Source organism: Podarcis erhardii (assembly GCF_964252035.2).
Source record: "Podarcis erhardii genome assembly, chromosome: 3".
NCBI lineage: Eukaryota > Metazoa > Chordata > Lepidosauria > Squamata > Lacertidae > Podarcis > Podarcis erhardii.
In genome coordinates, this window is record NC_138507.1 from 72,738,110 (window position 1) to 72,763,647 (window position 25,538).

General features: G+C 40.5%; 1 long non-coding RNA gene across 3 annotated transcripts in view; it reads right to left on the bottom strand.

The window, feature by feature from the left end:
- Positions 1-674: 674 nt before the first annotated feature.
- The window catches only part of LOC309338207, a 76,921-nt gene continuing 52,057 nt past the window's right edge, over positions 675-25,538 (bottom strand). The window contains exons 5-6 of one of the 3 annotated variants that reach the window (XR_014154805.1): positions 23,166-23,237; positions 675-975 (exon numbers count right to left, since the gene is read on the bottom strand). This is a non-coding gene — a long non-coding RNA (uncharacterized lncRNA). Of the gene's footprint in view, positions 991-18,463; positions 19,138-23,165; positions 23,238-25,538 lie in introns of those variants that run through there. The other 2 variants (XR_014154806.1, XR_014154807.1) reach the window with 2 other exon arrangements.

The following is a 25,538-nucleotide window of genomic DNA, read 5'->3' on the forward strand; positions in this document are numbered from 1 at the left end:
AGAAACCAAAAAACTCTGGGATAATTTAGCCTAGATAGATAGTTGATAAATAGAAGATAGACAGAAGTGACACATGGGTATTAACTGAAATGCACTGTCTCTAGAAAGACAATTCATGCTCTCTTAAAGCAAGAATATTGTGTTTGGTTACTATTTGGTCACCCTACTGGAAATAGTTCAGTGACAGGAAGTGGGAGTTTCTTTTGTATTCTGTAACCTTTTTCTTTCAACAGATTTCAAGAAGAACATGCTGGTAACATTAACTATATCCCATGTGACCTTTATGCCTATTACAGTATTTTTCATAAAGGACATGCCTTTTCCCTTTTTGGTTTATAAATCAATCCTTGAGTATAACTGCTATCTGAAAAATGTCAACAATTAAACAATAATTCAGAGATTTTGAATTTAAGTACCCTCTGTGTGAGCAGATTAAGAGAATATTGTCTACGTAATTCAGGAGAAAACCAATTAAGCCTGCTATATAATGAGCAATGATGCTCTCTCACATCTGCCAGCAAAACCAATCAACATAATCTATTACAGAGTGATGTGCTTTCTATTTTGTGTATTACAGGGATGATTCAGCACTATAAATTATATAACTATAATCAACATTTGTTAATATGATAAAAAGGACACCGTTCTCCTTAGACCCAGAATCACACTGAATATGAGCCCAAAACAGGACCTTTAATTCCGAATTTATCAACTGCACAATTCAATTTGTTCTGCTTCAAAAGTCCAATGCTGACAAGATTACAAAATGTAGGGACTGAGCACTGGGGAGTGAAATGCAGACACAAACTTGGACATCTAGGTTTGAGTCCATTCCCATTATCCCAGCTACTTCATAAATCTTGGTGCCTTCTACTGTCCTCTGGCACTTTTCCAATGTCCCTCCCCTCCTCAATGATTCCACCAAGTTTTGTTTCTGTTATCATCACGACTCCTCCAGCAGTGTAAGAATCAGGCCTAGGATGGAGAACGCTAGAAGGAGATAAGGAGGAATGGGAAGGTGAAACTTGAACAGATGGAAACCCTACTCACTGTCCTCACCATTCCCATCTGGCTCTAGTATGGAAATAGGACTTCACCTCTCCTGAGGGGGGCGGTACAGAGCCTCAGTCTAGAGTGACTGAGCAGGATTCAGAGAGACAGATCAAGTGTTCTCTCCTGGGACCAGACACTGCCTCAGGAGAAGGGAACAGATGCCCCCCCCCCGTACTTTTTTAAAAAAATGTTTAGGGGTACTCTCATTTTGACTCAAGAAAATCACCATTTCATAGTTCAAATCGAGAAAAATAAATACAGTAAATGGACAAAAGTACAAAGATTCACAAAATATTTGGGGGTATGCGTACGCCTGTGTCCCCCCCCCCCCGAAGAGAAGCACTGCCCCCACCTAGACACAGTGCCCACTTGCAGGTTAGCCACTCATGCAGGGATAAAACCTCTCTCAACTGCTGTGAAACATGACAGTATATTTAAATTTGTGATATCGTGGAAAAAGTAAAGATGCCTGCATACCAAGGACCAGGAGACACCTGAACTACAGCCAGGGACAGCACAAATAGGGTAGAAGAGATCCATTCTGCTCAACTTATTATGTATATTCACCCTCTCACCACAAGGCTTTGAAGAGCCCATTCTGCTTGCTTGAGGCCTATTCTAACCTTACTCGGAAGATACGTGCACAGCCTTCATTTGCATGCCTGTTTATTGGTTGGTCCCTCTAAAGCAAAGCTAAATTCACTGACATCAAAGCAAATCTCAGCCGACTTGTGCTTTTGATATTGCCTGACATCCTGATCTTAAACATATCTACTCAGAGTTGGTGTAGTGCAGTAGTTGGGGGATGAATCTGAATGAATGTGGCAGGCCAAGGTCGGTTGGCCTTGAGCAAGTTACTGTCACATTGACTAGCCTGCTTCAAAGAGTTGTTATACAATGACATAATGAGCATAGGATATTGTTACCTGCCTGAAGGCCTTAGAATAAGGAAGAAAAGATACCCAAATAAGTAAAGGCCTAGTAATTTCATTCCAAAAAGGCTTGCACCAAGGAACATCCCAAAGGATCGTCCATTTAACCAGGGGGTTTTTTCAGCAGAAGGTTGCCAAAAAATAAAATAAAAAAATGAAGAGGAGGAAGAAGATGGAGCTAAACTCATTTAGCATGGTATTGCATGCTGAAAACTGTTGTATATTCTGAATTGATTTAATACCTCATCCTGAGTGCTAAAATCAAAAGAATAGAATTGGGAATGATTTAAATCTCCAACGAGGCAAGTATCCCATAGCTTGTGTCAACAACAGAATTGTCCAAATTTTTAACACCTTACCATGCTGCTGCCAACCTGCTCTGTTGCAACCTGGTTATGACACTCGCTTCAGTATGACCAAATTGGCTTATATTTGAGGATGTCACCTTACATTATAGACTGAATTGTTCCACTGCCACAGGTTCAACCAGTGGCGTAGCGTGGGTTGTCAGCACCCGGGGCAAGGCAGGTAATTTGCGCCCCTAACCCGTGGATTTGCACCCCCTAACCCGTGGATTTGCGCCCCCTAACCCTAACCCCCAGATGGTGCGCCCGGTGCGGCCGGCCCCCCCTGCACCCCCCACGCTACGCCACTGGGTTCAACTCCTGACCACACCTAGCACTGTAAACCCAAGTTTAGAGTCAATTGGCCACAGCAACATGATCAAGATTTTACTGTTGCTTCACACTTCCACCTAGATTATATTTTGATAATTGGATTCCCATCTGCATCATAACATGAGAGAAATAATGAAGTCACTGAGTGAAGAAGAGCTGCTTACTTTTCACTGAAGTGTGCAATTCCTGTTCATTATATATCGCCAGCATTAGAATTTGACAAGAACCTGGGGGTCAGCTTGACTTGGCAGTACATTATACGCCATATATCTTTGCATTGGCCTTTACTGCATAACTGCCATCTCTGTGCATTCGTACTCCTGGCAGTAATTTGCTCATTGTATTTTTCACTATCAGTGCATTTTATGTACTTCCAGAATGCACCATTTTTAAGACAAATTGGATGGATTTGATTAAAAAAAACCTCAACATCTGCCAAGTGGCAAGCTCATGAAGAATACCTTTGAGAATGGATCTTGGGCATTGCTGTTGAAACAATTCATCCCAATAATTCATCCCAATAATTATGACATCATCCTCACCTAACACAGTGTCACCACACCTGCCCCACTATGACCACTGAAATATTATTAAAGGTGATGCCCAAATAATGCTGCATTCATGTTTTATTCTAAGAGTTATGATAACAGAGTTTTGCATGGTTTTAATTGGTTTTAACTGGTACTGCTGCTCTTGTTGAATGCTCTAAATTCTTTACTAAAACAGATGGGCCATCAGCTGGAATCCTAAACTGCCTCGTACCTATATACCTGCCTCCACCCCCAATGTTCAGTCCAGACACTGAGATCCAGCACCGAGGGCCTTCTGGCAGTTCCCACACTGCAAGTAGTGAAGCTACAGGGAACCAGGCAGAGGGCCTTTTTGGTAGTGGTGCCCGCCCTGTAGAATGCCCTCCCATCAGTTGTCAAAGAAATAAACAACTATTTGACTTTTAGAAGATATCTGAATGCAGCCCTGTTTAGGGAAGCCTTTTAATGTGTAATCTTTTATTTTGTTTTTACCTATGTTGGAAACTGCCTAGAGTGGTTGGGGCAACCCAGTCAGATAGGTGGAGTACTACTACTACTACTATTACTACTATTCAGCATATTAATGTGAGCATTAGTTTTGACACGAAGAGTTATTCATTCTGAGAGAAGTTTTCCTCTGTATATTTTTTGTTGAATGTTTCTCAGAACCAAGAAAGACAAAACCTCTCTGTTTCTTTCTCCTCAGATTATACACTGGGTTTTGTTATGTTTTCTCATACAGTGTTATTGGGATTTGCCTTCTCTCTGGACTCTGCTTGCGTTGTTTAAGTGACTTTGCTAACAGTAAATAATATCATAGAACTTTACAATGTCTTGGAAAAATGAATTGCTGCTTATTTGTACATTAAATACCTCAGTGCAATGAACTTCTTATGAGGTCTAGTTCTCTCAGCTGCAGGATGCAATCTATAGCATTATCATCAACATTATAAGACAACCTGTGATGAAACATACATGCAACCAGTGGCAGGAACGGACAAGCAAAGAGTACAAACAAAATATTATGGAGCTCTGGTAAAATGTTTCATGCACCCACATTTGTCACTGACTTCACATTGCCAGCAAAACAGCAGTGGGAGTTTAGCAGGACAGCGGGGGGCAGGGATTTAAACCTATTTAATGGTTGCATAAAATTAGTACTACAACTTCAAACCGGGGCTGATGATTCACCCTAGCAGCATGGGGGGGGGGACTGTGCGAGGAAAAATGTGTTTATATAAAAATATGAATCAACATTTCACGTCACATATCTGAAACACATAGGAATGTGTTGCAGTTAGCAGCTGATGCAAGGAGATTAATTTTCAGCTGCACTATTCAGTTTGCCTTAAGTGAATGTATTAGTATGTAATTGTATGAATGCCTATTGACAAATGACTGATTCTTTGTGGTCTTGCTGAATAGGGAAGTCTGTCATAACAAATTGCTACTGTTAAGGAACAGGAACGTAGAAAGGGCTGATACAGAGAACTCCACTGATTCTTGGCCAACACTTCACACAACAGTGGCAAGTCATTATTGTTTTCCTCAGTATTTTCAGTTGCCTCATCCATCAGAAGGAATTCTTTTGGCATTCATGTGGGCATAATGTGTATTGCCACAGGAATTGTGTTCTAATTTAGAATTAACATCAATTAGTACCCATTTGTTGTGAAGAACTTTTGATTTATGCGTACCATTGCACTGCAGAGATGGGCATAAATACTGCTGTCTGTGGCATGAGAAACTATCCCATAATCCACAGCCGCCGCCAAAGATTTTATTTTATTTTTTACTCCATGAAAGAGAGACAGATTTAAGGTCAGTTTCAAGAAACTACATGCTGTAAAAACGACATTTTCCTCTGGATTTCATGTGCTAATCATAAGGATTTGTCCAAGTTACTGTGACAGAAATGATGGAAACCCTTACAGATTGTAGATAAGAAAGAGGTATTCTGTTCTCAACCTTGAACCCTCCACTCCCTTTAATAATAATTCTTTTTTTGTCAGTGATGAAATCAAATCCCAAAAAATAAAGGAGGGATATACAGTGGTGCCCCGCAAGACGAACGCCTCGCAAGACGGAAAACCCGCTAGACGAAAGGGTTTTCCGTTTTGGAGGCGTTTCGCAAAACGAATTTCCCTATGGGCTTGCTTCGCAAGATGAAAATGTCTTGCGAGTTCCTGCGGGGTTTTTTCCCTTTTTTCCCCCTTTTCCTAAGCCCTAAGCCGCTTATCAGCTGATCCGCTAAAAGCCGCTAAACCGCTAATAGCGCTAATCCGCTAAGCTGTCAGTGGGCTTGCTTCGCAAGATGAAAAAACCGCTATACGAAGAGCCTCACGGAACGGATTAATTTCGTCTTGCGAGGCACCACTGTATTAATATTTGTAGAAGATGGAGAGTATTTCCAAGAAAGTGTAGCTTATTGAGATCATAGAACCACCACTCCCCAGATCCTGCAGTCAACATCTGAGGCCCTTCTTTGTGTGTCTCCTCCATCAGATGTCCAGAGGTGTCAACATGAAAATAGGCATTTTCTGTGATGGCTCCCCATTTGTGGAATGCTCTCTCCCCATGGAGGCTCACCTGGCACTTTCATTCTATATCTTTAGATGCCAGGCAAAAATATTTGTCTATAGCCAGGAACATTTAAAATTTCCTCCTAAGATTCAGTAATGACTTATATACATTACTGGACTGGAGAACTGCATTGCAAAAATTCAGAAAACTGCAAATTTTGAAGGATGGTTGTGTTTTGATTCTCAAATTGTTTTGGAAAGTATGAATAAGGTAAGTTTGCCTTTAAATTCAAACTGCATCACATTTGTCACCCACCCTGACCTGCAGGTCTGTGCTCTGTGAAATGGTATTATGGCAGGAAAGTGTCTTATTTTCATGTGTATAGAAAAAGATATTCAGAGTTGCAGTCACTAGTTTGAAGTAAGTGAAACTTCTGACCCAGAATGTGGCTATGATTTCTGGAGCATTGCCCCATTTCTCCCCGTAACTCTTTGCAGTCTTCCTTTTTATCTAGTTTCCAGAAAATAAAAGTGAAATAGACTTGTGGTAGAGCTCCAAATGGTGGAACCAATTCTTTTAATGTAATAGATTTGTATTGTTTTATATATATAATAGTTTAATTACTTTTTAACTATTATATTTTTATATGTATTAATAATATCCTTACATTATTTCCTAATAAATAAATATTCCATGTGATGCTGTTTGCTCATGAGTTAAATTCAAGCAAATGGTAATACCCAATAGACCAGACCAGGGGTCAGCAAACTTCTTCAGCAGAGGGCCAGTCCACTGCCCCTCAGACCTTGTGGGGGGCCAGACTATATTTTATATATATATATATATATATATATATATATATATATATATATATATATATATATAAAATGAACTAATTCCTAAACCCCACAAATAACCCAGAGATGCATTAAATAAAAGCACACATTCTACTCATGTAAAAACACGCTGATTCCCGGACCATCTGTGGGCCAGATTTAGAAGGCGATTGGGCCAGATCCGGGCCCCGGGCCTTAGTTTGCCTACCCATGGCCCAGACCATTAGCACCTCTTCTACACTCCTAGACCTTTTTTTTAAAAAAATGTTCTTGGCTTTATTAACTGTTTTTAAAGAGTTAAATGCTCTGATTCTTCTCTGCTAATCCTATTCATGCTCCATGATGTTTCCATTTTAACTAAAAATGGACATTATAATCAGAAGAAGAAGAAGAAGAAGAAGAAGAAGAAGAAGAAGAAGAAGAAGAAGAAGAAGATAAACATTCCAAAATGTTCAGTTCATTTTTTTAAGGCAGAAGTGAAACTTATAAAGGCTTGTTCTGATAACTTGGAAAGGTTTTGGCCTAGAGGAACAATTTTAATATTGAAACGGCAGCTACACTGATTCGTGCATAATTTCCCTATACTTTAAAGGGAGCACAATCTTCAACAGACAAGCAGCACCTTACTTCAGAACCTAAGGCCCTTTTTTAAATTTAAGGAGAAAATGGCCTATTTATGCCCTTGGTTCCCGTCGCCAGTCAGCCATTTTACATATCACTTGACAGGAGAACTATTTTAGGTTAATTTCTACTTCTGTAAGTCAATTGATAACCCCACAGTTATCCATTTCTTTTTCAAAAAAAAAAACACCACCCCACTTCTACTCTTCAGTTTTGGATTATGTCCCTATTGTCAACATTGTTCTCAGAAAATACTTCATTATCAGAATTAGTATTTATAAAAATAAAGGAATACTGTTTTACTCTCTCTCTCTTTTTTTTTTTTGCAATACTTTTTATTCAAACTTTACAAATACACATACCCGTATAGGTATACACTGTACAGTTCATCATATCAATAAGCATATCAACATACATATAAATAAATTATAATTCATTTACATAATGTACTTATCTCTTCCCCTGCTTATACAAAGAAAAAGGAAAAAAAATAATAAATATAAAAAAATTATTATCATCAAGAAAAAAGAAACATAACTTCATATTTGGGCTCTTATTGAGCCCTGGACTCCCCTCCACCCTATTGGTAAGTATCGTATAAGTCCTACATTCATGTATTTTATCTTAATCTTAAATATTAAACGTTCTCTGTTAGAGTTATTCCAACACCACCAGTGTCTTCTACCATTTATTATCAATATAGTTCCAATATTTACTCCAGTTTTTATGAATTTTTTGTTCATCTTGATCTCGTATTCTACCTGTTAATCTAGCAAGCTCGGCGTATTCCACCATTTTGACCTGCCAGTCACTTATACTAGGTATAGTTTCTGTTTTCCAATTTTGTGCCAGCATAATTCTTGCGGCTGTGGTGGCATAGAGGAATATTATTTTGTCTTCTTTTTTAATCTCTTTACCCAACATTCCCAGCAGAAAGGCTTTGGGTCTTTTGGGAAAGGTATACTTAAGAATTTTTTTAAGTTCATTATAAATTTGTTCCCAAAATCCTTTCACTTTATTACACAGCCACCACATGTGGTAGAAATCGCCTTCTGCTTCACCACATTTCCAACATCTTTTGTTCTTTAACCTATAGATTTTAGCTAGTTTCACCGGTGTATGATACCACCTATATATCATCTTCCATATATTTTCCCTCAATGCCATACACGCCGTAAACTTTATATTATTATTCCATAATTCTAACCACCTTTCAAAGTCGATGTTATAGCCCACGTCTATCGCCCACTTTGTCATTGCCTCCTTCACCTCCTCGTCTTTAGTGTACCACTCCAGTAATATATCATATATCCTAGACAGTGTTTTACTCTTTTCCTCTACCACCTCCACATTGAACTTAGATTTTTTATCTTCAAATCCTGATTTCTTTTTGTCTTCAATTAACAAACCATTCACCTGGTGATATTGCAACCAGCTAGTGAATAAATTTTTTGTCTCCTCATACGATCTGAGTTTAAAGCCTTGTTCTGATTTAATTATAAGTTGTTCATAAGTGGCGTTCTTCTCTTCCATATTAGTTTTCTTAATAGTCAACACCTCTATTGGTGAAATCCACCAGGGGGTCTTCCTTTCCAAAAGATTTTTATTCCTCTCCCATACCTGGAATATTGGACCCCTAAAAATGTGGTTCAGGAAGCCCCTATGTGCCTTCACCTTTTCATACCACAGGTACGAGTGCCACCCGAACCTGTTGTCAAAGCCCTCCAAATCTAGTAATTCTCTATTTTCCAATCTTATCCAATCTTTTAACCACAGTAAACATGCCGCTTCGTAATATAAACTCAGATCCGGTAGAGAGAAACCCCCTCTTTCCTTTCTATCCACCAGTATTTTCATTTTAATTCGCGGTCTTTTTCCCTGCCAGATGTATTTCGCCAGGGTTCTCTGCCACTCTTTGCATTGCTTTAAACCTTTGAGTACGGGGATGGTTTGAAATAAAAACAGCATTCTGGGTAGAACATTCATTTTTACAACTGCTATCCTTCCTAAGAAGGATAGTTTCATTCTGTCCCAGATTCCCAAATCTTTCTTAATATTTTTCCAGGTGGCCTCATAATTATCTTTAAACAAATTAATATTTTTAGCCGTAATCCATACCCCAAGGTATTTTACCTTCTTAACCGTTGTAATTCCTACCCTTTGCTCTAGATCTACCATTTCTTCCTTGGTTAAATTTTTAACCAGCATCTTAGTTTTGTTCTTATTGACCTTGAGTCCTGATACAGCGCCAAATTCTTCAAATTTTTGTCAGGCTTCTTTTACACTATGTTTTGGATCTTGTAGAGTTAGTACAATATCATCAGCAAAAGCTTTAATTTTATATTCATTCAGTCCTACTTTGATTCCTTTAACTTCTGTTGTTTCCCTCAATCTCTTATTCAATATTTCCAATACTGTTATAAATAATAAAGGGGATAAAGGGCAACCTTGTCTAGTTCCTTTGTGTATATTAAAAAATTCTGATGTTGTATTATTTATTACAAGCTTTGCCTTTTGTTCATGGTAAATAGCTTCTATACCTTTTCTAAATTTTTCTCCCATCCCCATCATTGTCAAGCTTTTCTTCAGGAAGTCCCAAGAGACATTATCGAATGCCTATAAATACCAGGGCCGCCTGTACATCTATTCTAGTATCCAGATATTCAATGATGTCTATTACATTTCTTACATTGTCCCTCAATTGTCTCCCTGGAAGGGATCCCGTTTGGTCTTTATGAATTCTGTTGTTCAAGACCTTTTTTAATCTTTCTGCCATCACATCTGCAAACAGCTTATAATCGTTATTTAATAACGAAATCGGTCTATAGTTCTTCACCTCTAAAGCATCTACATCTTTTTTGGGAATTAATGTAATATATGCTTCCTTCCAAGTGTTCGGGATTCTCCCCTCTTTTAAAATATTATTCATCACTTCACACAAAATTGGGGATATTTGTTCGCATAACGTTTTATAATATTTGGCCGGTAAGCCATCCGGCCCCGGTGCTTTCCCTATTTTCATCTTTTTAATGGCCTTTTTAATCTCTTCTTGTGTAATCGTCTGATCTAGCAACTCTTTTTCTTCCTTTGCAATTTGTTGTAGATGTTGTTCTTGCAAAAAGCTATCTATTTCATAATCCGTTTCCTTTCCTCTTTTATATAGGTCCTTGTAGTATTTCTGGAATATCTTTTTTATTTCTTTTGGTTGTTCTACAATTCTATCTCCATCCTTTATCTTATAAATCATGCTTTGTTTCCTCCTCTCTCTTATTTGCCACGCCAAGTATTTCCCTATCTTATTGGCTGATTCAAAGTTTCTCTGTTTCATCATTTTTATTTTCCATTCAATCTCTTGGTTAATTATCCTGGAGAATTTAGTTTGTAGTATCTTAATGTTATGTTTTACGCTCTCCTCACCAGGGTTAATAGTTAATTTTCTTTCATTTTCCATGATCTGTGTTAAAATCTGCTCTTTATTTTTCTCTGTTTCTTTTCTTAAATGGCAATTTTTCTGAATCAGGAAGCCCCTCGTGACTGCCTTTCCTGCATCCCACACCGTCTCTACAGCTGTTTCCCCATTCCAATTCCATTTAAGATATTCCTCAATTGTTTCCTTAGCCTTAATTACTACCCTCTGGTCATTAAATAACGATTCGTTCATTCTCCATCTACCTGTTCTAGTGTCTTTGCCTTTTATTTCAATAAGGACCGAGTTGTGGTCAGATATTGTTTGAGCAGAAATTTCCGCCTTGTTTAAATTCTGAGTCAATTCTTTTGATATCCAAATGGTATCTATTTTCCCCCAACTCTGCTTTGGATTTGAAAAGAAGGTATACTGTTTTGTAGTGGGGTTTTTAAATCTCCAAGCGTCTATCAGATCCAAATTATTAATCAAATCAAAAAAAGATCTGGGTAGTGCATAATTTCCCTATACTTTAAAGGGAGCACAATCTACAATAGACAAGCAGCGCCTTACTTCAGAACCTAAGGCCCTTTTTTAAATTTAAGGAGAAAATGGCCTATTTATGCCCTTGGTTCCTGTCGCCAGTCAGCCATTTTACATATCACTTGACAGGAGAACTATTTTAGGTTAATTTCTACTTCTGTAAGTCAATTGATAACCCCACAGTTATCCATTTCTTTTTCAAAAAAAAAAACACCATCCCACTTCTACTCTTCAGTTTTGGATTATGTCCCTATTGTCAACATTGTTCTCAGAAAATACTTCATTATCAGAATTAGTATTTATAAAAATAAAGGAATACTGTTTTATTCTCAAAAATGGCAGGTCCCCCTCAGCTCAGGGATAGTTAGAGGGACAAAGCCTGAGTTCAGAGTTGAGTTATGTGAACTAGAAGCTGGAAGAAAACTGCACGCTGGATTCTGTTTGAATCCAAGGCTGCAGATTTGAGACAAAGAAGACCCTCTTGGGGTGTCAATGCTGTGAACCCCTTCATTGTAGGCTCAGGCTGTATATACATATATCCTGAAGACACCACAGTCTCCACTCTCAAAAGAAAAAATGAACATTGAGTAAGCACATGGAAGCCCTGGAATCTCAGAGACTGAGGTGGCGTGCAACAATATTCAAACATAATTAGTCAAGTATCCAAACAACTTCCAAGGTTGACAAACCAATAAAAGCCTAAAAACTGTACACAGGTATCAGAATGGTTTCTCTGGTAAAGCAAGTTCCACACTTTTTTTAGCATTAGTATTACAGAGTGCAGCAGTTGCCAAGGAAACAAGTTTTGTTTTTTGCAACAACAAAAACCAACCAAACAAACAAACACCAGCTTTGTCAATAAGTGCACACACTATATTACTTGTCTCAGCTGTCAGGGTAAATTACGCCCCTTTTGCTTCAACACGAATTCCCGTCTTTATTGGGAAGTGTGAAGTCTGTTTATTACTTGTATGAGTGACTCTGCCCCTTTTGGCATAATGTGCTCTCCTGTATGGTCAGGTGACACAAACGTACTTACCCTCACGATAATGAATTTGTTTTCCCTAATCAGGAGAGCATGAGAAAACCAACATGGGAAATTAGAGCTCTGTGGCTCCTGCAAAATGAACGCCACAAATGTGGTAATTTCCCCCAATGAATTAGAAAGGAAGCTTCCCAGCAGGGGAAAAAATATATATTTTAGAGGAAATTTAACAGCAGCCTAGCTAGCCTTTGGTTATGTGAGGAAATGAAAAGCAAACAGCTGCAAAGACATTTTGTTTCCAGATAGCACAGGATAGCAATGATTCATTTTTCCCTGCTATGCCAGAATACCTTTCCAGCATAAGAAGGCACTGAAGTGAAAGCAAATGTAGCAGAGAAATGCTTAGGGTAAATGTATGACTGGCAAGTTTTCCAAGGATGTGACATATTAAGGTGGCATAAGCTGTTACTACAACACTCCATTTCCAATATAACCAGAATTTTGGAAGCCTTTTGATACAGGGAAAGGAAATTGCATTGCACTCTTGTATTGCAAAAAGTGCATTAAGATAGAAATCTGTATTCAGAAACATTTGTGTAACCTTAGAGAAGCCTGAACCATGCATAGCAGAATTTGACTACCATTATAAGTCATATAATTGGCAATATAAGTCACTTTAAGACCATATGTAATAAACTAAAAAGCTGGAGATAGAGATGTGTAATTCATAACCTGTCTGTTTCTCTGATAATGATGTACTGTAGTTTGGTTGGGAAAATGTCACCATTGTGGACTTTTAATTGAGATAAAATACTCCAACATTTTTTGGTGGGGGTGGGGGTGGTTGTTTAAAAAAGAATATCTGTGTACATATTCCTTTAAATAAATAGCTTCTTGTGAGAACTTTCTGAGAAACTTCTGAAATTCTGATATGTACAGATCTGGCAGCAATGGCATTTGTTATTCCACAGTCTTGCATAAGTTTCAAGACCATGTCTTTCTAGAGCAGATGGCAGATTTCTTCCCAATTAAACCACTTGCTTTCTATGCTGATTTTGGTATGAACTATAATGCCATTGTGGTGGCTGTAAGGGACAGAAAGTCTCATTTAAGCAAATCCATCCAGGAATTAGCATAGCAGAGTATCTTCTCGCACATTTTTTGTGGATTAAAACACCTCTGGCTGTACCCGCACTCCACCTCACCCAGGGCAGAAATGACTTTCCTACCTTTTTCTAATCTATGATTGTAGTCATCATTGTCTGAGAAGCCTTGAGTTAGGCACCTAATCCAACACCTACATTATTTTGAAACACATTTCCAGCTCTTAAAAAAAATGGGAATATTAAAGTTTGCCTCAGGAGTTTTAAATCTTCACTACTACTTGTAGACATTGTCTCACCATTTTCTCCATTTTGTCTGCCTGAATTGCAAGTGAATCATTTCTGTGGAAGAATTATTATTTGGAGATGATCTTGAGAACATTAAAGGCTTATACTTAACCTCTATTACAACCCAGAATCAAATTAACCTCTCTCTTTCATATAAAAGCAGCTAATGTGTTTTTCTTGTAAAATCGTGAAATCTCACATTTTGTCTCGCATATAGTGCTCATATAAATTCAGTGATGTATTTCAATATATTTGGTTACAAAGTATTGTGTGTGTGTGTGTGATACACACACACACACACACACACATATATATATATATATGTCAGGTCTGCCTCTAGATCCCAGCTCACAGAGGACCAACGCCCGGTGGATATAATATACAAAAGTCTTTATTGAAGTTTAGTTTCCATTTCAAAGCTCTGGGCTCGCAGACCCACGTCTCGACGCTAGACCGGCTAAGTCCCCTCTGACTCACTGCTCCTCCCACACCAGTTTAAGATCCTAGCCCGGCTCCACCTCCTACGCTGTTCTTTCCTTCGCTGGGTCCTTCTGCCCTCTGGGGTTTCCTCCTTCCTGGACTCCTCTGACGCTGACCCCCCTTGGTCTTCCCCTTCCTTCCGGCGGGCTTTAGGACCTGGCTCCCTACCCGGGCTCCCTGCTGTGCCGCTCGCCTGTACATTTGAACTTGGCGCGCGCGCCCCGCCGGTAGCCTTCCTCCTGACCGTTTCCCCGCTTCCTGATGTGGGCGTGACCAAACCTGACTCCTCTCCTCCCGCTGGTGGTGAGAGCACTGGTCCCGATTCCTGGGACTCCCCCTCCCCACTGCGCTCTGGTGGGGAAGCTGGTCCTGATTTCCAACTGCTGCTCAGGGACTCCCCGCTGGCCCCTTCCTCCTGGGGCTTCCCCCCTGGAACCCCCCTCGCTCTGGCCATCGGCGCTCCCTTCTGTGAGTCCTCCGATTCGCTGGAGAGGCTTGTGGAATAACTCTTTCCACTGTCACTGCCTGCGCCCCCCTCGGACTCCTCCTCCTCACTCTCCATTTGCTCCCCCTCCTGTGTCTCTCCTTCTGAACCCCTGACAATATATATAATTTTTCTTGGAAGTTTTTGACACAAAACGCAAACAAATGCATTTACATTCGTTGACTGTTCAAAGATAAAAAAGGAGAATAGTTATTTACAACTGCTGTCTGTATACAGTATCAAAACATATGGATATCACTGAGATTGAACTGCATCATGAATAGCAAAAAATGGAGGGGAGGCAGGGAGCTCTCTGTATGATTATGCATCTAACTGGCATCTAGCTGACAATCCTAGAATTGTGCCAGTTGGACAGGGATAGGATTTCTACTGAACCCCATGTGCCAGTGCAACTTCATGTGATGATGACATGCAGAAATCACAAGTGTTGGGACAACAGAGAGGGATTTAGTGAAGGAATGGCCAGCTTAGTCCAGATCCTCTCTTTCCTAAATATAATCCTGCCTCCCCAACTGTGGTAACAATTAAGATGGCAAAGGAACATTTGTAAACATATACATATCCATTGATTCAGTACAGTGCCGACATGGTTAGTCCCCCAACACACACCTTATCCCCTTTTTAAAAGCTGATCTACTAATATTTGTCTTTCTGCCTCAGATTTAATATATACACCTTAAAAATCTAAGGATACTCGCACAAACACACATAATTAGGTGTGACGTTAATTGCATGGAATGTGCAAGAAAATCTAAGGAATACATTCAGTAAATGTACTTTCATAAAACCCCTTCATATGCTACTGTTAGGAGTCCAGGTTCCCGGCTTGATAACACAGTAAGCGTACATAATTAAAAAGGAAGATTTATTGCAAAAAAAAAAAAAAAGCAATTATCTCCAGACGGCTCTAGCAAGCCTCTGGCCCCCATCACTCAGTTGACCCTTCTGAGGAGTTCTTCCTGTGTCGACAGAAGAGATTGACCCTTTGACCTTTACGTTTCTTATTTTGCTTCCTGTGTAGCAGCCTTCCTATACGCCTATGCCTCGGACTTATTTGGTCAGCTGCAGCCCTTTCCTGTTCCAAAAAGCTGTCTCTGTGGCTTTCTGCGTCTGTTTGGGCTTCCAGGGAACTTTGGCTGTGTTCCAGTCTGCTCTCCTTCCTCCCTTATCAGTCGGCCGTCCAAGGTCAGGGAGACTTGATGCTGGCAGTTGCGGGCCCTCATGTGTTGGCGTGAAAGCCCAGCCTCCCTGTTCCTGGCTGCATTCTGCAGCCAGCTGCAAGATTACACTTGGAGCTGGTGTGTTCGTGACAGCTACTTGCAAAAAAAGCAAATTACATTGAAACGGACTTGCAAAGTTAGCCCTCCCACTGAAAATCACACAGCTCCTCCTGGCCCCATTCTTGTCATTCACATGTCAGCATGGATGTCTGATGGACATGTGAGGTGAGAAAGCATTCACACATAGATTTCTCGTGGAACCATGTATGATCAGTGTTATTGTATCTAATGAAGCCTCTGCACATAGATGCCTTCATATTAACCTCAGACATTACACTCATACATGGATGGCAAATGTGTGTCTCAGAGGAGCCATGTGACATGAGAGATGGAGTTAAAAATGCCACCCATAGTACAATTTAACACATATTGTCTGTTCCTGTGAAAAAACATGGGAAGGGGGCTTAAGAATGTTTTCAGAAAAAAACCATATATGCAACTACTGTGTCATCATATCTGGTTTTTGCCAGGATTGCTGCTGAATGAATTTTATAAGACTTTACTGGTAAACACAACAGAATATAGTGAACTTGTTGATCAAATCCTAATGAACAAAATTTTATCATGACTGACATTTCCTTCCAACAACATCTATCCTTCCTATAAAGAAAAATCTGTCATTCGATAAAATATATGAGCTGCATCACCTGGACTCTCACTGACACCCCACATAAGCACCCACAAAGTTGGGGGTAATTTTTATCAATCTTGTTATCAAGTTCATCAACCTGGTCTAATTATTTACTTGCTAATCAGAAATATTCATTTATCTGTGTCTAGCTGCTTATCCATCATCTCTTGCTGAACTTAATCAAAGTTGTTGACTTTATTTTCCTAAGTATCTGATTTATTTTCAACTTTAATCACCCTGTCCTCTGCATACTTATTCAAAAGTTCAAAACTTTATTATCTAAAAAAGTTTGCATTTATGTTATCGTGTGGGGTCTGTTGGTTACACGTTATTCTCCCTGCTCTCAAGTTAATTCTACTGATGGTTTAGTTCGTTTAATGTATATTTTAATATTGTTCTCCCTTTGGAGAGCTTCACTTTGAGAACTTGAAAATTCAGGTTGAAAGGCAAGCTTGATCTTTTATCAATGCAGTAAATTGGATTCTATGCTACTTCTGTAATGTTTGGAAATCACAATGATGGTAGTGATAAGAAGACATCATGGGCTAAGTGCCAATATAAGCTCTCCAGTTCCTGATGGAGTTGGCTTGGGAACATACCACATGACGTACTCTATCCTACATGCTCTCTCTTATCCTATTATTACCAGAGTGGTTAGGAACCCAAGCCCTATCTACTCTAACATTATGTTTTCATAGTGGCCAGTAAGCTGACCATTGCCCACATACATGAGTGCAGTAGCACTTTTACGCAAGAATGACTTGCTGAGTGACTTGTCTGGTGGGATGGAGATAACGATGATGATGATGATACATTTATACCCCGGCCCATCTGGCTGGCTCCCAACAGAATATTAAAAACATGATAAAACATCAAACATTAAAAACTTCCCTAAACAGGGTTGTCTTCAGATGTCTTCTATAAGTCAGATCGTTATTTATTTCCTTGACATCTGATGGGAGGGCATTCCACAGGGCGGGCGCCACCACCGAGAAGGCCCTCTGCCTGGTTCCCTGTATCTTCACTTCTCACAGTGAGGGAACCGCCAGAAGGCCCTCGGAGCTGGACACAGTGTCTGGGCTGAATGATGGGGCAATAAGCTCCTGGCAGCACCATCACTGCCCAGTACCGTGAGGAGTGAGGCAGCAGTAAGTTTGGGAGGTCCGGATGCACCAGCTGGAGCACTGGATTGGTTCCACCAAAACATCCACACGGCCCTGACCTTGACACCATCTCAACCTTCCCCTTGATGAATGGCAGCAATGTTGCTGCTCCTGAAGCTCTGTTGTTGCAGTTCTGCCTCACCAGGTGAGCCACTCCTGTTCTTATGGTAACTCTTACAGTAACGTGTATGTATGTGTCCAAAATGTCCACCTGACACGTTTGGCTGTAATCATAAGAAGGCATCACACAATCAGAAGAACTCAATGTTGTGCTAAAATGTTCTGCCCATGCAAGTATTTTTGACTGCTCAACCAAGCTACCTCCCTGTCCCTCCCTCTTGCTCTCACCATAGCCAGTTGGGATGGGGGGGTTGTGAAGGCACACAGGGAGAGGAGAGGAAGGAGTGCCCCATTGCACTAGTAGGAGCCCTTGCACTGGTTCTGACTAGGTGAACTACATAATTGAATCGGTCAATATTCCAAATGGACATAAATGTTCCCCAAAATGTGCCCTGGGGCTTGATAATTATAAAGAAAAAAAAAGATCTGATTAATTCCCGTGTAGAATGCTTTAATTTTCCAAACCCATGTGTTTCCCAAAAGTGGGACAAAAAATATCCCTCAGACATTTTGCAAATTTAACATTTAATTTTTCATTCAACTGATATACTATTATAAAGATAGGCTGAAATCTATGTATACCTACCCAGCCCTTGCACTCTCCATAAATTCTGCATTTTCATAAGCAGACACTCTGTAAAAGCTTTTATGAGAAAATATGGTTGAGGACAGAGACAGCTGGCATTTAAATTAGCCAAGTGAAAGAAATTACTCTTACTCATTCACCAGATGCTTTTATTCATATATAAATTTTTAAATTAATAATTTCATAATGCTATGCAATCCACACTGTTTTGCTCACTGACCTTAACAAGCTTTGACATCTTTTTTCATTACTTCCAAAGAGTGCAGCACACTTTGCCAACTTCCATTTTGATGAAACATTCTAACAAGGGGAGAGAGGGAGCCAGCATCCACAGGCAAGTTATGAAAAGTTTTGGTAAGTTATTTCTGCTTCCGGTTTAGAATCAGAATCCCAAGAAGGTCAGAGATAGGTAGGTAGGTAGCTATATGCTATCTGTAAAATAAAATATATTTTAAAAAATCTTGTATTCATCTTCTTTTCAGTATTTTGATTCACATCAGGGTTGGCTGAGGGATGGACTTTGGTAATCTTTCATAATATGACACCCTGTGCATGGCCAAAATTTGGTGCCTTCAAATGGATCTTCTCAAATTATGGATCTTCTCAATTTTGCATCCCTCAGCTCTGTGCCCGGTGCAGGGAAACTGCCTGTACTGCCCTAAATTTGGTGCTTGTAGATTAGGCTGCAGGCTTTTTGCGTCCTCCCCAAACTCCCCCCAATATAGCCTTTTTAAAAAAGCCAATATTAACCTATTTTCTGCTTTTTCCTCTTCCACAATAGGCCTTGGGGCATCCAAAACACCTTCAGTCTCTCAACCAGGCACCTCTTATTGCCTTTAAAATGACTTTTTCTTCATCTGACATTGCAGTAAACAGCTCTGGGAACAAGACGCAGGTAAACCAGCAATGTCTTGCTGCTGCTATGTATATGTGTGTGTGTGCTGCTAAGTGTCTGCTGAGTTTGTTTTCTGCCTCCCACCACTGCATGTGTGTATCTGCTGTATGTGGAGGTGTGCACATGAGAATGGCTGTGTGCATGCACTCAGAGGGGTGGCCAGTCTTCAGTGTGCCCTTCAAGCCAGCAAGGGATAGCTGCTCTGTTCTGGCCAAGCTGCCTAGCCACCTGCTATAATCTTGGTTGTTTGTGTGCTCTTCAGTGCGGAAGAACCTATGATGCTTTGACATACTAGTATATGACATATGTATGTGCATAGAACCTAAATATATTTCATGTTCAACATTATAGCAAGAGTGACTTCAGTTATCTGACCTAAAAAAGAAAAGAAAAGGAAGACAGCCTAGATCATCATAGCAGTTATACTTTGCTTAAGTGTGTACTTCCAAATTATTAACACTGTTGTAGCTGTTGGAGACCTAAAGGTATTCTCTGATCTGATACTCTAAGATCAGTATGCTTTATGTGCAGTGAAAACCATCTACAGATCATAAAAGACAGAAATAATAACCCTGCCAAGCAGGTTGCTTCAGAGCAGGTTACTCCATAGAGTGCTTTGGAAGAACTCTCATTTTTCTGACATAAAACAGTGGCGTTTCAATATTTTCTTTTGTGCAGGCTGTGATTCAGAAATGTAAAGTACAGTAGCAGTCCTGGAACTTCTACTGCTCCATATGTGTCATGCTACATTCAATTTTTTGAACAGATGCATGTTTCGTAGGTATTTGAGAACACCTTGTGTCCTGGGCCTTGTGTCAGGTTTACAAACTGAGAAACAGGTTAGGAATCAATTGCAGTCAAATATTTTAAAGCCTTCAATTGTACCCCCGGATGAAGATCCTTCAAGTTAAAAGAGGCTAGATTTTTAATCTAAACCAGCATTTCTTGGCCTAGGGCTACCTAGGATGCGAGTGGCGCTGTGGTCGAAACCACTGAGCCTCTGGGGCTTGCTGATTGGAAGGTCAGCGGTTCGAATCCCCACAACGGGGTGAGCTCCCATTGCTCTGTCCCAGCTTCTGCCAACCTAGCAGTTCAAAAGCACACCAGTGCAAGTAGATAAATAGGTACCGCTGCAGTGGAAAGGTAAATGGCATTTCCGTGCGCTCTGGCTTCCATCACGGTGTTCCATTGTGCCAGAAGCGGTTTAGTCATGCTAGTCACATGATCCAGAAAGCTCTCTGTGGACAAACACCGGCTCCCTTGGCCTGAAACAAGATGAACGCCGCACCCCATAGTCGCCTTTGGTGGTGTATAAGCAAGGCCATTCAAAGATTTTTGCATGCCATTGTTAACCAAAAGGCTGAGGTCCTATGCACACTTCCCTGGAAGAAAATCTCACTGAATTCGATGGGGCTTATTTCTAAGTAGGCATGTGTAAGATTGTGTTGTAAGGCTTGCAGTTTTCAAATGTATCAGATGTGAGCCCATCAGGATTGCTAAAGGAAAGACTCTGGGTTCGCAGCATAAGTGGCACAATGTTAGTAGATGTGAAAGATGAACTACCTTGTAAGTAAAGGTAAAGGGACCCCTGACCATTAGGTCCAGTCGTGGACGACTCGGGGGGTGCGGCGCTCATCTCGCTTTATTGGCCGAGGGAGCCGGCATACAGCTTCTGGGTCATGTGGCCAGCATGACTAAGCCGCTTCTGGCAAACCAGAGCAGTGCACGGAAACGCCGTTTACCTTCCCACCGGAGCGGTACCTATTTATCTACTTGCATTTTGAGGTGCTTTCGAACTGCTAGGTTGGCAGGAGCAGGGACCGAGCAACGGGAGCTCACCCCGTCATGGGGATTCAAACAGCCGACCTCCTGATCGGCAAGTCCTAGGCTCTGTGGTTTAACCCACAGCACCACCCGCGTCCCACTGAACTACCTTGTAGGAAGTACCTATTACTGGAGATTCCATTCCCAGCTTTGTGCAAGGAATACTTTTTCTCCTGTGCTTTAAAGAGCTTTAAAGGCGAGCATTAACTGTGAATTGTGCCCAGAAACACACTGGGAGCCAATAAAGATCCTTTAGGATCAGTGTTATATAGTTCCAGTGGCCGCTCCCAGTCTAGCTGCCGCATTCTGGATTCGTTGTAGTTTTTGAGTCACTTTCAAATGTAGCCCCACATAGAGTGTGTTGCAGTAGTTCAAGCATGCATGCCCCATTCTGGCGACTACAGGTTGTAATCCTAAAACTAGTATAATGGGGAGAGAGTTCATAATATAAACAAGACTAAGCAAAGAAGGAGAGCAACTCTTCAGCTAACACCAGTCTGTTTCATTAGATGGCCTCTTAATATTACAGTGCAGTCCTATACATGGTTACTCAAACATAAGTCCCACTGAGTTCACTCCCAGTAAGCTGGCCAGTCGCTTTATAGGACAAAGAATTTGGGATGCTTATCAATCAGAATACAAACATAGCAAGAATAATAATAACCTCAAGGTGCTGTTCTCCTGGTGTGTGTTTTATAATAAAAAAAGAGTTGTAAAAAAACCTCAATTTCTTTTTTTAACAAAAAAATATTTCTGAGCTCAAAATTTCAGAAATGTCAGGATGGGCTTTGTCAAGACTTATACAGATTCCTATTGAACAAAATAAATGTACTATTTACATGCTCAAATATGCTATTTTCTTTATTGTTGCTTCTCATGCCCAGGTTGTTCTGGCACTGAAAACCAGGTCAGTTCTGAGTCCTGTTCAAATTAAGTCTTGAGGTTGAATTACTGATTGTCTACTTTATTCTAAAAGCTTAAGTTGTTTAGTAGACTCAATAACCCCTTATTAGCCCCTCAAGGATAGCAAAGGCTTTAGATTACTCCGTATCAGGAAATTACAGCAGCTTGCATCAATGCACTAATTAACTTCACTGACTCATCAACAGCAAAAAACAAACAAACAAAAATTTAGATCTCCAACTGGACGGCATAACTTTGACCTTTCCATCCAAACCTCTCTCCGTGTTCGGGGGTTGGAATACAGAAACCAAACTGATTCGCATGACTCTCTGGGGGCTGGTATGCACTCCCTGTGCACACTTTGACTAACACAAACAAACTTCCCCCATTAAGGAATTCTGCAGAACCATGTTCACAATGCAGAAAAACCAGTGAACGTGCAAGAAAATCCACAAGAGGAGCAGCATGGTATAGAGGTAAACATTGTAATGGTGTTTTTGTTTTGTTTTATGCTGGTCGCAAAAGTAGACAACCATTCCAAACTAAAAACCATCTCCAGCCACTTAGTCTCCAACCTTCCCTGTGTTGATGAGGGGGTCAGGTCTGCAATGGGCTTTAATTCGCATCTCTTGAACACAAGTGGAACACCCTGTGAACTCTGTTCATACATGTGCAGGGTTTTGCTTTGTTGACAGGAGTGGTGGGACACTTTTAGCCTTGCCCCCAACATCTCTAATGCTTTCTGCAATGACTGTGTGTTGTGTGTGATGGTCTGCAGTGAAATTTCAGAGCGCACTACGTGATTGGGACACCTAGTTGTGCAAGTGCATCATGTGAGTAGGCGCTTGCACCTTAGAATTTCACTGCAAACCACCCTGAGGAACATGTCATTGTTGCAGAAAGGATTAGAGATTGTCGAGGGCTCAGAAGCATATCCCAGTGAGTTCAATGGAACTTACTCCCTAGTAAATAAGCATGTTTTGGAGGAATGGCATTTCAAATTCTCAAAAATCAGCTCACTCTGACAGGCCTTGACACGTCAGCATCTTACAGTGACTGAAGGAATCAAATACGGTGCTTTATTTGTTCTATTCATGACAGTCAATGCATAACTGAAGTTTCAGATGATCAGATTCTCATATAATAGCTGCAGGAAAAGAAAGTGTGTGTGTGTGTGTGTGTGTGTGTGTGTGTGTGTGTGTGTGTGTGAATCGACTGTGCTAAGCCAATTCTACAAATCTCTTGTTCTATCACAGTCACAGATAAAGGAGATATTGCTCTTACCTAGTGTTTTTGGCTTCTATCCAGCTCCACTTTTTTTGTAGCAATATTAATTTCTCTTTCTATCAGTTGCAGCTGTGAACAAAGGGGGGAGAAGTCATTTTTTACCATCTTAGCAGGATAGAACACACATTCTAATTTATCACTGAATTAAGTTAATGATCAACTGCTGCAAAACTTCCTTGGAATGACCTCGAGACAGTTGGAGATCAGCGACATTGTTTTCTTGCATCTGGTCCCCCCACCCACTCTGTGCTTTGACTATGGCAATAGGTACACATTATAGCAACTGATTTAGAGAGAACTTATTCAGCACTTTGTAGTACAGGAATAAACAAATCAGCCATTGTTTTTCCACTGGGGTGCATAAGCCAATCTACAACAAGAGGCATATACAGTGGTACCTCTCGTTAAGTACTTAATTCGTTCCAGAGGTCTGTTCTTAACCTGAAACTGTTCTTAACCTGAAACTGTTCTTAACCTGAGGTACCACTTTAGCTAATGGGGCCTCCCACTGCCACTGTGCTGCTGCTGCTGCACGATTTCTGTTCTCATCCTGAGGTAAAGTTCTTAACCCAAGGTACTACTTCTGAGTTAGCGGAGTCTGTAACCCAAAGTGTTTGTAACCCAAAGTGATTGTAACCTGAGGTACCACTGTATGCAAGTCCCACTTTGTTGGAGGAAACAGCCGAAACAACACTGGCCTCAGCAGTCAGCTCTAGAGATTAACTGGAATGTTTGGCATTCCACAATTCCAATTCCATGCTTGTCACCTTCAGGGGAGACTTTTAGCACTCAGGAACAAGAGCAGACTATCCATATTTTACACTGCCACCAATGAACCCCCTTATCTTTATCTAGGTAAGCAGAGACACCTTTGGATTCAACAACAGTCAGAAGTCAGTAATAATTTAACAGAGGTGACTCTTTACCTATTTTGTTTGCCTCCTTCCATATCAAAACTACCATGTTTTCTGTAGCTGGGTATTTAGATGAGAGCTTTTGATCACCTTGGCTGGGGGCAGGCATCCTCAGGCACAGGGATGAAATGTGACTCTCTGGGCCTTTCTCTTTGACCCTTAGGATTCTTCCCAGACCCCACCTCTTCCTGGACCTGTGCCACCTCTTCTTCAAGTGCTTTTGTCTGGCTGGAATGGGTGCTTGACCTGTCAAAATGCCTCTTGCTTGCTTGGATGGAGGTGTGTGTAAAAATCTTGGACTTACAAAGCTGAAATGTAAGCCCACTGAGCAAAAACACTTACATGGCTCCCATCCCAACACTTCATTACTCTTGCTGTGGCTGCTTCATCCCAACCATCACCATCCTGACAAACACAACGCTGCCACCATGAGGATACCATTGCTTCCCCAACCTGCCAACAAGCTACCGCCATATTTGTTTGAAGTCTTCCATAGAACAATGAATACATAACATGCAGAAGAAACGCAAGGAAGTGATCTTTCAATATACAAAGGGTAGACTGATCTAGGAATCCTAATCTTTAGATCTCATGCAAGTTGGGCCAGCCAAGTTGGATGCTTTAACACTCAAGGTAACTACAGACTTCATATAAAAGGAGAAAAGCTTTATGTTTCCATCCCACCATCTCACACCACAATCTACAACACCTACTGCAAAACTCCACAATGTGCATGTGCTTTTGCACAGTGCAAGAATTAGTTAATGTGTGTACCTTTTCCAGCATGGTTTCATTATACAAACTGAGACTAAGTAGGTGTAGGGTGGGGGTTAGAGTGTCACATTATGGCTTGGGAGACCAGGGTACAAATCGCCACTCAGCCATGAAGCTTACTAGGGTGACCTTGAGCTTAGTCACTGCCTCTCAGCCCCCATGGTTGTTTTGGGAATTAATGGATGTGGAAGAGAACTATGTGCATCATTTTGAATCCCTGGGAGAAAAGGGTAGGTATGAATGCAATCAGTAAGTAAATATTTTGTTCATTATAAAATTATGAATAACTCCAGGTTATTTATTTGGGGCTGAAAGTCCAAGGGAAATGGTGGGTTCCTTCTCAAGGAACACATTATGTGAAATTGTAGACTGTCCTGCTTACATGGTGTGGATGTTAAGGCAAGCATCTTAACTTTCAAAATCAATGTGTGTGCTTTTTGTGGAGTGCCTTAACTGTGGCAACAGGAAGCTTTCCCCCCCTTAAATCGAAAACAGTAGCTCCCAAACTTTTTGTTTTCCCACAAACAACTTGAAAATTGCTGGAGATCCCTTAATTATTTTTCTGCCTGTTTCAGCAGTTGTAATGTGCTGTGCCAGATGCTGTATGATTTTTTATTGCTGCTTTTATTTCTTATATATTATATTTTATTGTATTACAATTTGAATTCCATAGAATTAGAAG